At 46.8% G+C, this 13,083-nt stretch overlaps 1 protein-coding gene and 1 long non-coding RNA gene across 2 annotated transcripts in view; both read right to left on the bottom strand.

Moving 5' to 3' along the window:
* Positions 1-10,055, bottom strand: part of LOC140403475 (uncharacterized) — an 83,023-nt gene extending 72,968 nt beyond the window's left edge. Inside the window, exon 1 of the long non-coding RNA XR_011938334.1 lies at positions 9,872-10,055. This is a non-coding gene — a long non-coding RNA (uncharacterized lncRNA). The remainder of the gene's footprint in view (positions 1-9,871) is intronic.
* LOC140403431 (glutamate receptor ionotropic, delta-1-like) overlaps positions 1-13,083 on the bottom strand; it is a 1,359,932-nt gene that overhangs the window by 1,210,908 nt on the left and 135,941 nt on the right.

Genomic DNA, 13,083 nt, shown 5'->3' with positions numbered 1-13,083 from the left:
CCTGTCCGTTTCCCCGGGGGTTGTAACTGGCCATCCTGCTCGAGGTGATGCCCTTGCTGAGCAGGAATTGACGCAGTTCATCGCTCATAAAGGAGGATCCTCTATCACTATATATGTAGGCGGGGAACCCGAACAGTGCAAAGATGCTATGGAGGGCCATGATGACGGTGGTTGCGGTCATGTCGGGGCAGGAGATGGCGAATGGGAACCGGGAGTACTCGTCAATCACGTTCAGGAAGTACGTGTTGCGGTCGGTGGAGGGGAGGGGGCCTTTGAAGTCCATGCTGAGACGTTCAAAGGGACGGGAAGCCTTTATCAGGTGCGCTCTCTCTGGCCGGTAGAAGTGTGGTTTGGCAGTCACTGGTGGCCGTCCTGACCTCCTCGATGGAATAGGGCAGGTTGCGGATCTTAACAAAATGGAAAAAGCGAGTGACCCCTGGGTGCAGAGGTCCTCGTGGAGGGCTCGGAGGCAGTCCACTTGTGCAGTGGCACATGTGCCGCGGGACAGGGCGTCAGGAGGCCCGTTTAGCTTCCCGGGACGGTACAAGATCTCGTAGTTGTAGGTGGAGAGTTCGATCCTCCACCGCAAGATCTTGTCGTTTTTTATCTTGCCCCGCTGTGCATTATCGAACATGAATGCCACCGACCATTGGTCAGTGAGGAGAGTGAATCTCCTGCCGGCCAGGTAATGCCACCAATGTCGCACAGCTTCTACTATGGCCTGGGCCTCCTTCTCGACTGAGGAGTGGCGAATTTCGGAAGCATGGAGGGTACGAGAGAAGAAAGCCACTGGCCTGCCCGTTTGGTTGAGGGTGGCGGCCAGAGCTACGTCAGATGCATCGCTCTCGACCTGGAAGGGGAGGGACTCGTCGATGGCGCGCATCGTGGCCTTTGCAATGTCTGCTTTGATGCGTCTGAAGGCCTGGCGGGCCTCGATTGACAGGGGGAAAGTTGTGGATTGGATCAGGGGATGGGCTTTGTCAGCATAGTTGTGGACCCACTGGGCGTAGTAACTGAAAAACCCTAGGCAGCGCTTCAGGGCCTTGGGGCAGTGAGGGAGGGGGAACTCCATAAGGGGGCGCATGCGTTCAGGGTCGGGGCCTATAACTCCATTTCGCACTACATAGCCGAGGATGGCACAGAGGTCGGTGCTAAACACGCATTTATCCTTATTGTATGTTAGGTTAAGGATTTTAGCGGTCTGGAGAAATTTTTGGAGGTTGGTGTCATGGTCCTGCTGGTCGTGGCCGCAGAAGGTGACATTATCGAGATACGGGAACGTTGCCTGTAGACCGCACCGGTCAACCATTTGGTCCATCTCGCGCTGGAAGACCGAGAACCCGTTAGTGACACCAAAGGGAACCCTTAAGAAGTGATAGAGCCGCCCGTCTGCCTCGAAAGCAGTGTATTTGCGGTCACTAGTACGGAGGGGTAGCTGGTGGTAGGCGGACTTGAGGTCCACCATGGAGAAGACCTTATAATGTGCAATCCTGTTTACCAGGTCGGATATGCGGGGGAGAGGGTACGTGTCCAGCTGCGTAAACCTGTTGATGGTCTGACTGTAGTCGATGACCATCCTATGCTTCTCCCCGGTCTTTACCACCACTATTTGAGATCTCCAGGGACTGTTGCTGGCTTCACAGACCCCTTCCCTCAGTAACCTTTGAATCTCTGACCTAATAAAGATCCGATCCTGGGCACTGTACCATCTGCTCCTGGTGGCGACGGGTTTGCAATCCGGGGTGAGGTTCGCAAACAGGGAAGGCCCCTGGAGACGTTCGCTGTGGCGGTCCGGAGTCACCACTGGAGACCGCGGCCACCGCTCGTGCCTGGCAGACCCCCACGAACTGGCCCTTTTTGCCGCACCCCCTGCAGATGGATGTGCGGGCCGGGCAGCAGGACCCCGCTGCTTCTTTTGCGGGCAGGATAAACACACCCGCCAGCTCTGCCCGGCCCGCACATCCATCTGCAGGGGGTGCGGCAAAAAGGGCCATTTCGTGGGGGTCTGCCAGGGTTGGCGGGCCGCCTTACAGCACAGGCCTGCGGGGAAGGTCTCTGGGGCGGCTGCTGCGGGATTCCACGCTGACCAGGGGGCCGCCGCGCGGTAGGGCACGTAGGATCGGGCGTTCTTGGAGGCAGCGTCCATGGACCCTGCAAGGGCCCGTGCCTCCCTAAGTCCCAGGGTGTCTTTCTCTAAAAGACGCTGGCGGATTTCTGAAGAGCTCATACCTGCTACAAAGGCGTCTCGGACTAGGAGTTCCGTGTGCTCGCTTGCTGAAACTTGCGGGCAGCCACAACTTCTGCCCAGCACCAATAGAGCGCGGAAGAATTCCTCCAATGATTCCCCGGGGTTTTGTTGTCTTGTTGCAAGCAGGTGACGAGCATAGACCTGATTTACTGGGTGAATATAGTGTCCTTTTAAAAGTTCGATTGCTGCATCAAAGGCAAACCCCCTAGGTTTAACCAATGGCACTTCAGCCTCTCAGGTACCGTAATACCTGATAATACCACAGTGTCGACACGTTATCTTCCTTTTCTCTCCACAGACGCTGTCAGACCTGCTGAGATTGTCCAGCATTTTCTGTTTTTGTTATTGTTGAAGCTGACAGTAACTACATTTGCACATGATACAAATCCAATGAAGGTGGTCGACTCCAAAGCTCAACTGGATAAACAACAGTTGGATTTGTATATTCTTGAGAAGTGAGCTGACAGGTGGCAGGTAACATTCAGCAGAGAAACGTAAGGTGCTTCGCGTGAGCATAAAACATCCAGAGACTATTGTTTGAACGCAACAAAAAATAATGCACATGGAAAATGAGGAAATCCTGATTGACAATAAGTTTAAGTCACCACAGCAATGTGTATAGTAGCATTGAGTAAAGCAAATTTGATGTTGGAATATATTTCGAGGTCAACATTGAGCTAAAATTGTGAGGTTATCCTGCCACTTTATAAATAATTGACATGGGTGAATTTGGAATATGGTGCACAGTTCTGGTCACTACGAGATACAAAGGAAGAGTGTGATCAGAATATTTGAGGGGATGGAGAGTTTGGGTTTTGCAGAACAATTATGTAAATTGAGCTTGTTCGCACAGGAGAAGAGAGGCTGAGAGGGGATATGATTACTGTCTTTATGAGTCCAAAGGAACTGAATAACAAAAGCCTGCACTTGGAGGAGGTATATTCAAAACTAACCTAATATTTCAGTCAGTGAGTGGTCAGTCAATGGAATCGACTTTCTACAGATAAGGTAGAAACATTTAATATTGATTCATTCAAATATAAATCTGACAGCTTTCTCTCAGAAAATAATATTTTGGGATGTGTATATAAACAATTTGAGACTTGGGGCATGATCTACCCGAATGGAACAGAGTCCCGTGGAGCATGATTAGGCAGGAGTTCCCCAGCACTCGGAGCACCAAGAAACACCATGCTATCGAACGGCCATGCGGGTAGATACAAGGCCTCAGAGCTGCTCTTTGTTCCGTTTTTCTACACTGAGGACCTCCACTCGCTGGAACTCCTCAGTGCAGGGAGAGATTGCGATGCCAGTTTTAAATGCCATCCCAATATATTGACCCACCGACGTGACTCCTGAACCCTCCCAAGCCCCATTTCACCGATAAAGGGTCTTGAGGCCCATCCACATCCCCAGCACCTGCACGGAGCACCCACAGGCCCGTCCGCACCACTAGAAAATGCCAGACTGGCACCCTGGCAGTGCCCCTGCCAGCTGGCAGTGATACCTTGGCAGTGCCAGCCTGGCATTCTGGCAGTGTCCCTCTAGCCAGGGTGTCAGGCTAACACTGCCAAGGAGGCACTGGCAGTGCCATGGTGCCAGCCAGCCCAGAGAGCAAGAACTGGGATCTCTGAGCCCCTGGAGACGCCCACAAGTGCCATTCCATTTGTCGGGACAGCACTGAGCAGCGCTCGCCCGAGATCTCCAGGGTGAGGGGCTTCGGTCCCATGCCTTGGGTAGATCATGGGAATGCATATGAGAGTGAAACTCGCTGTCTCACTCTAATATGCATTTGCCAAAAAGTGATCCTGGCCACAATGGGAGGGATTCACATCGCGACGTCTCGTGAGACAGATAGGGCATTGGTGAGGCCACACCTGGAGTGTTGTGTCCAGTTTTGGTGTCCTTACCTGAGGAAGGATGTTCTTGCTATGGAGGGAGTGCAGCGAAGGATCACCAGGCTGATTCCTGGGATGGCAGGACTGTCATATGAGGAGAGACTAAATCTTTTATTTAGGATTATATTCATTTAGAAGTTTAGAAGAGTGAGATGGGATCTCATAGAAACTTACAAAATTCTGACAGGATTAGACAGGGTAGATTCAGAAAAATGCCCCCAATGGAGGGGGAGTCCAGAATTAAGGGTCATAGTTTGAGGAGAAGGGGTAAACCTTTTAGGTGAGGATAAACTTCTTCACCCAGAGTGTGGTGAATCTGTGGAATTCGCTACCACAGAAAGTAGTTGAGGCCAAAACATTGTGTAATTTCAAGAAGGAATTGGATAAAACTCTTGGGCTAAAGGGATATGGGGGGGAAGGCGGGATCAGGGTATTGAACTCGTTGATCATAATGATGGTGGAGCAGACTCGAAGGGCCGAATGACCTCCTCCTGCTTCTATTTTCTATCTGTGTTTCTATGAGATTGCGTTAGATCTCAAGAGGCGTGGAGAGCCGGTTTGATCCCGGAAGAGAGATCATCCACCATGTACCGGTCGCCTTATGTCGTGCCACACTGTCTTTCAGATGCAATACGGTCGGTAGGTCTCGCTCTTAATGTATGACCTGTGTCGTATGCTTGAGAGGAACAGGTGATATTGGCCTTAAGTTTCACATTGCTCTCAACCACTGGGGGTTTCCTCAGATAATATTGTAGAGTAATTGGTGGAGATTAGTTACTAGAATTAGTTACAAACTCTCCTATCGTTCTATCATGCAACGAGCAGATTTGTAGCTGGTGAATTAGGTAGACCTTGGATTTTTCTCATCAAACAATTCCTATGTTCCTGTGGACCTTGCTGCAGTCAGTGCTTGCTGTTGGGGATACTCAGTCAGGATATACTGTCATGACATTCGGGGAATGTATATATTACATGAAATATCACTGTCACACTCCAGTGAGTCCTCCTTCACTGGAGGAGTTGACTTGTAATGATGTGCTGCAACAGCTGAATTGAAGATCGATCCAATGTACTGGATTCTCCGATTGGGAGATAAGTGTTCCCACTGGAACTGAATAGCGTGCAATTCCCATTCCCATTGGGGGGCGCTTTCGTTCCGTGATTCAGGACATGCAAATGAGCCAGCATTCTGCAATTCCCAGCCCGTTGCGGTTTTTCACTTGCGCGTTATTCTCCTCCCGATCACAATTCTCGCTGCCGGTGGTGACAAGTGGAGAATTCAGCCAACATCTCGAGAGAAAATTGAAATTAGAAATAAAAACAGATTATTGACGTAACAGTGGATTTGTGGATCAAAGTTTGCCCCATTCATAGACTGGCTTCTTTATTTGGTATGTGCTGGGCGGGATTCTCCACCCCCACGCCGGTTGGGAGAATCGCCTGGGCCGCCGAAATTTCCGGGGACGCCGGTCCGACGCCCTCCCGCGATTCTCCCAAGCGGTGGGAACGGGCCGGTCGAGTTTCGCGGGCCGCAGGCCGGAGAATCGCCGGAGACACCCAAAATGGCGATTCTCCGGCACCCCCGCTATTCTGAGGCCCGGATGGGCCGAGCGGCCAGGCCAAAACGGCGGGTCCACACCTGGTCGCTACAGTCGTGGGCGGTGCGTGAACGCTGGGGGGGGGCGGCCTGTGGGGGGGCGAGGGGGGATCCTGCGGGCTTCACCTGGAATGTGGGGTGGCCCGCGATCGGTGCCCACCGATCGTCGGGCCGTCCTCTCTGAAGGAGGACCTCCTTCCTTCCGCGGCCCCGCAAGATCCGTCCCCCATCTTCTTGCGGGGCGGATTTGGACAGGACAGCAACCACACATGCGCGGATAACGTCCGTTATGCGGCGCCGGCCGCGTCATCTATGCGGCGCCGCTTTTACGCGGGCGACAAGGCCTGGCGCGGGTAGATGACGCGGCCCCGATACTGGCCCATTGTCAGGGCCTGAATCGGTCAGGACCGGGGCCGTTCCGCGCCGTCGTGAACCTCGACGGCGTTCACGACGGTGCGGCCACTTCAGCGTGGGAGTGGAGAATCGCGCCCGCTATCTTTCTGCTATCTTCTTTAGCTTTCTGATTTGTTAAAATCACAATCAACCTCACAGCACATAGCTTCCAGCTGAAATAGTCAGAGGCCCAATTAAGGCCAAATAATGGCTTCAAGATTTCAAGTATATTTGAGAAGTTTTCTAGGTTTTCGAAAGTGAAGACTGTGCAATGTTCCCACCATTTACGGAAACTTACCATTTACATTGTGTATTTTATGTTTGCCCTATTATGTATTTTCTTTTCATGTAAGGAATAATCTGTCTGAGCTGTATGCAGAACAATACTTTTCATTGTACCTCGGCACACGTGACAATAAACAAATCCAATTCAATCCAACTCTCTCCCTGGGGACCAACATTCATTTTAGTTACTCTTTTCCGGTTTTATATTTGTAGAAACTCCTCCTTTATATTTTTACATTTCTAACTAGCAGTCATTGTTTGCCAATTCTATAAAATCCATCCATCTTCTGACTTGCCACAAAAACTCTTCAGATTTGTACACTGTTTCTTTCAATTTGATACTATCCTTAACTTCCTAATTGAGCTATGTATCCTTCTCCTAGAGTATTCTTTTTCTCACTGGGATAAATCTTTGCTGAGAATTATTAAATATCTCCTTAATCCACTTTAATCAACTCTGCCTTTGTATCCTTATAATTTTCTTTAGACACTAGTTTTAGAGCCATACTTCTCACCTTCAAGTGAATATAAAATTCTATCATGTTACAATCGTTGTTGCCTCGAGGTTCCTATACAATGAGATTATTAGTTAATCCTGTCTCATTGCACATTGCCAGGTCCAGAATAGCCTGGTCCCTGGTTGACTGTAGAATGTGCTGCTCTTGGAAATTGTCCCAAATACCCTCTCTGAACTGTTATGACCGAGGTGGGAGGAGTGCACTGTCTGTCTCTAGTTTCACTGTTCCACAGTCACAACATATATTTAGATGATTTTTCCAGCTAGCTACACAGCCAACTATGTGTTTTACCTATTAATTTCAGAATCACCACTCAAAACCCAGGTTTCTTCAATAAACAACAAAATTATTAGTTTATTATAAAACCAGACTTGCCAAGTAGGAGGCAAAGCTTATTAATAGACAGCATGAAATATAAAAGGAATAATAATTACTCTAAATACCCTAACTCTCTCTCACCACACACACCAAAATAATAACATAAAATAGAGGAATTCTGCCAAAACGTTCCAAATTAATGGCTGAAAGGAAAAGGACGCAGTCCTTGAAATGTTATTCGATTGGTCTCTCAGCACCGTCTCTGAAACAGTCGAGGACTCTTGCACTACTTTTCAGGCGAACTTTGAGGAAAACTTGTAGAGAGACTTCGGAGCAACTTCCATTCACTTTTTGCTCTGGACTGGGTCAAGGGTGGATTTGTTGGGGTATTCAGTCCCTCGAGCCTGCTCCACAAGATGATGGTGGATCTGACTGTAGCCTCAACTCTACTTTCCTCTCTACTCCCCCTAAGCTTTGCCTCTCTTGTCAATCAAAAAGCTATCTAACTCAGCCTTAAAAATAATTACTGACCCTGCCTCCATTGCTCTCTGTGGAAGAGAGTCCCACAGGAAAATTACCGTCTGAGGGAAACGATTTCTCCTCAGCTCCAACTTAAATGGGAGACTGTAAACAGTGTTCATTAAATCTTGTTCTCTCTCACCAGGGAAACGTTCTTTCAGCATCCCTTTGGGCTTTTATGTTTCAATAAGATCACCTCTCATGCTTCTGGCCCAGGCCCAACCTGTCCAATCTTTCTTCGGAAATAATCCCCTTTGTCATGGGAATTAGTCAGGTGAACTTTCTCTGAACTACTTCGATAGTAATTATATATTTTCTTAAGTAAGGAGTACTCCACATGTGGTCTCACCAACTCTCTGTACAACTGTAGCAACATTTCCCTCCTATATTCCAATAAGCACCAATATTTCATTAGCCTTCCTAATCACTCGCTGCCTCTGCATACTACCTTTTTATGATTCTTGTACCTGTACACCCAGGTTCCTTTGTACTGCAGAGTTCTGAAATTCCTAAACATTTAAATAATTTACTGTTTTTCTATTCTTCGTGCCAAAGTGGATAATTTCATATTTTCTCACGTTATACCCCATCTGCCAAAGTTTTGCCCACTCACATAAACTATCTATATCCCTCTGTTGACACTACCTCCTCTCGACAATGTCCTGTCTTATCTTTCGAGGTGTCAGTGGAAAATTTACCTGACATTCGGTCCCTTCATCTAAGGCATTGATGTAGATTGTAAATACTCGAGGTCCCAGCACTGATCACCTTGACACTCCATTAGCTACAGTTTGCCAACCCAAAATTGTCCCAGGTATCCCTACTCTCTGCTTTCTGTTAGCTATCCAATCCTGCATCCATGGTAATATGCTGCCCCCCCCCCCCCCCCCTAATCCCACCACAACACGAGCTCTGATTTTGTGGAGCATCCTTCGATGTGGCACCTTCTCAAATGTATTTTGGAAATCCAAGTAAACAACATCGACTGGTTCTCATTTACCCACGCTGCTTCGTACTTCTTCAAAGAACTCTAATAAATTAGTCAAACACAATTTCCTTTTCACTGAACCATTGACTGCCAATTACATGAAGATGTTCTAAATATCCTGCTATAACCCCTTTAATAATAGATTCTATTATTTCCTAATGACAGATGCTTGGATAAATGTATTTCCTGCTTTCTGTCTCCCTCCTTTCTTGAACAGAGGAGTCACATTTGCTATTTTCTATCTGATTGAAGTTTTCCAGAATCTAAGGATGAAGGGAAATTAAAGCCATTGCATCTACTATTTCAGCAGCCACTTTTAAAACTCTGGGATGAAGTCCATCAGAACTGTGGGACCTGTCAGCATTTAATTCTAATAATTACCTCAGTACCCTTCCCCTGTTGATTGTAATTGTTTTAAGTTCCTCCTCCCTTTCACCTCTTGATTTACGAGTATTTCTGGAATGTTATTTGTATGTTCTCCAGTGCAGACAGACACAAAATATCTGTTCAATTCATCTGCCATTTCCTTTTTTTCATAATTATTTCCCAGACTCATTCAGCATAGGACCAACTCTCTTTAGTTATTCTTTACCTTTTTAAATACCTTTGGAAGCCCTTACTATCTGTTTTTATATTTCTCGCTAGCTTTCTCTCATATTTTAATTTCTTCCTCATTTTTTTTGCCATTCTTTGCTGCTTTTATATTCTGTCCAATCTTCTGACCTGGCACTAATCTTTGTGGAATTGTACACCTTTTTTTTCAATTTGATTCGATCTTTAACTTCCTTAGTTAGCCACGGATGGTACAACCTTCTCCTCGAGTCTTGCCTTCACACTGGAATGTATTTTTTCTGAGTCTTACAACCACCCTGAGCCAGGGTACGGTCAATTTCAGCCCCACTTCGGAGTCACCACACAATTCAAATTCACAATTAATTTTTAGAAAATATCCAAAGTCTCTGGCCATTGGCTGCCCAATAATTCCAGTCACCAGTTTTGTAAATTTAAACACAATTAACTTTGTTAATAACTGTAACTATAATTAAATATGCAGCAAATACAACTGGTTAACTATTATCTAATTCCTAACCCTCCTCTTTAACTCACCTCACCCTGAGTGACATCACATTGTCATCTGAAAAGTAATTGCCCACAAGGCACTGGGCTGAAACTGTCAGAAATCATTTCCAGTACGGTCTTTACAACTACCAGGAAGAGGCTTTCGCAGTGACAGTTTCAGTGTCTATCGAAGGAGAGCTGCACTGTTCGAGATGCCCTCCATTATAAAAGACTTTAAACAGTTACTTTAGCAACAACACATCACCAATGCCTTTACTGAGAATGGCAGCATAGTGGGTATGTTGCTGCACTAGCGATTGTGATGTCGGGACTAGTGACGTGCAAGATTATGATGCATGAGATTGAGGGGCATGGGCAGGGTGGATAGAAATCAGCTGTTCACCTTGGTTGAAATGTCAATAACAAGGGGGCTTAATTTTAAGGTGACAGGCAGGAGGTTTAAAGGGGATTTGAGGAAACCCCTTTTCACCCAGAGGGTGGTGGGAATCTGGGATGCACTGATTGGGAGGGGAGTTGGGGCAGGAAACCTCACAATATTTGAAGTTCTCAGGTGATGAAATGTCATAACATTCAAGGCTATGGGCCAAGTGATGGGAAGTGGGATTAGTGTAGATTAGAGGAGTTTATTTTTTCTGGGGAAGACTTGAAGGGCTGAAGAGCCTCTGTACTGTATGATTCTACGACATGAGTTCAAACCTCACCACACCTGCTAAGAATTCAAATTCAGTTAATTAAATCTGGAATTAAAAAGCTAGGATCAGTAATGATGACCAGCAAATGACCTGTAAATTCCACATGGTATAAAACCTTTCTGAGATTAGCTAAACAGCATTGGTTCTCTCTCTGGAAAGCCAATTTCTAAACCTTTTTGACTTCTAAACAGCCCTTGGAAATGGCACAGTCACTTGGTTCAGGTTGCCATGCCGACACTCCCAAGGATGATGTCTTGTGTACTCCCCTTGTCTACGCAAGTGTTCAGAAACTAATAGCTGACCTTGAGCAGGGTGACAAATAGGGGAGGAAGTAGCCACCCTGATATTTTGGCTACTTGTCCTGTACCCATTGGTCAGAAGGGTTTGAATTGAACACTTTGATTAAGAGAGCAGAATCTGCAGTCACAACAAGCTACTGATGAACAGACTCTGCCCCAGCCGTCCGTTCAATCTCTGGGATCAGTAAACCACTTTCCACTGTCGTGCGTCTTTTCCTTTTTCTGTCTAATTAGTTTATCGTATCTAAACTTTTGTTTCTTTTTTTTTAAATTTAGAGTACCCAATTAAATTTTTCCAATTAAGGGGCAATTTAGCGTGGCCAATCCACCTAGCCTGCACATCTTTGGGTTGTGGGGGCGAAACCCACAAACACGGGGAGAATGTGCAAATTCCACACGGACAGTGACCCAGAGCCGGGATCGAACCTGGGACCTCGGCGCCGTGAGGCTGCAGGGCGAACCCACCGCGCCACCCTGCTGCCCCAAACTTTTGTTTCTTAATAAAATATCTTAAAACTACTTACAAATAGCTGACTGCCAATTTATATACTTGTGACCCCGAATCCAAAACTCCTCCAGACAAGATTGTCATCAAAACCCACCTGGTTCAGTGACGTCCTTTAGAGAAGGAAATCTGTTGCTGTTACCCATCGTTGCTGATATACGATTCAAGATGCATAAAAAGATCAGAAATAGAAACAGGACTAGACAATTCATCCCCTTCAGCCTTCTCTGCTTTTCAGTAAGATTATGGTTGACTTGATTATGGCCTCACCTCCACTTTCCTGTCTGTTATCCCCTGAACTCCCTGTAGATTGTCTAACTCAGCCTTGGACATATCTTTCAGCTTCCACTGCTCTCTGGGGGCGAGATTTCTAAAGATTAACAATCCTCAGAGGTTTTCACTGAGGGACCACTCACAGCACCTGCACTCACAGCACCTGCACTCACAGCACCTGCACTCACAGCACCTGCACTCACAGCCCTGTCCAGTTACAGAATCTTCACTGATTTGTTTGTTCCTTTCACATTATCTCCATCAAGATACTGAGCAGATACAGGGCCACATCCATGGGAAAGGGGTTTCCACAACAGCAGTAATAGAAGTGCTATGGGGCGGCATGGTAGCACAGTGGTTAGAACAGTTGCTTCACAGCTCCAGGGACCCAGGTTTGATTTCCGGCTTCGGTCACTGTCTGTGTGGAGTCTGCACATCCTCCCCGTGTGTGCGTGGGTTTCCTCCGGGTGCTCCGGTTTCCTCCCACAGTCCAAAGATGTGCGGGTTAGATGGATTGGCCATGATAAATTTCCCTTAGGTTAGGTGGGGTTGCTGGGTTACATGGCTAGGATGGAGGTGTGGGCTTGGGTAAGGTGCTCTTTCCAAGAGCCGCTGCGGACTCGATGGGCCGAATGGCCTCCTTCTGCACTGTAGATTCTATGATTCTATGATAAGTTCCCCACCATTCGCTGAATAAAAATGTGTTCTATTGCTAAAAGAGGCACTTCTTCACATAGTTTGTTTAATGAACTAATTGCTCTTAGCACAAGAGCAGAGACATTAGAAATATTGATCCAATTCTGCTTGGCTTCGTCTAAATTCTAATTGATTCCAGCTGGCCCAATAGATCAAATGAACAGTGGACATGGCTGCGCCCAAATGAACTTTTCATCAGGCGTATTCATATTTAAAATTACTGACTTCGAGAAAGAAGCCAAGATGGTTCAACATTTAGCTGTAGATCCTCCTGAACACAATTGTCACTGACTATCTGCTGTGTGTGTCCAGCTTTCCCTTGTCGCTAACATACTTTATTTTATTTCTGTCCTCGACATCTTTGTCAATGTCTACCTATCACTGGCTCCGTATCCCCCACCGCTCTACCCCCCCTCTACAGTATAAATCTGACCCCATTTCCTGTTCACTCTAGCTTTGACAAGACTCATCCAGCCTCGAAACGTTTGCTTGCTTCTCTCTCCACAGATGCTGTCAGACCTGCTGAGATTGTCCAGTATTTTCTGTTTTTGTTTCAGATTCCAGAATCTTCAGTAATTTGTTTTTACACAACAATAATCAGGAGACCTCAAATCAATTCCAAGAGAGAGGAGGGAAATCCTGTAACTGAACAAATGGGCTGCCTTTAAAGAAGAGATCATTCAGGCTTGGTCAAGGTATCTCTATTCCCATGAAAAGGAAAGTGTTATATCCTATGGGGATGATCCACTCGCACCACTCCCCTCTATGGAGCTT

This window comes from Scyliorhinus torazame, chromosome 28, assembly GCF_047496885.1.
Source record: "Scyliorhinus torazame isolate Kashiwa2021f chromosome 28, sScyTor2.1, whole genome shotgun sequence".
Classification (NCBI taxonomy): Eukaryota; Metazoa; Chordata; class Chondrichthyes; order Carcharhiniformes; family Scyliorhinidae; genus Scyliorhinus; species Scyliorhinus torazame.
Note: the sequence above shows the minus strand (reverse complement) of the source record. Positions and strands in the feature narration are given on the sequence as shown.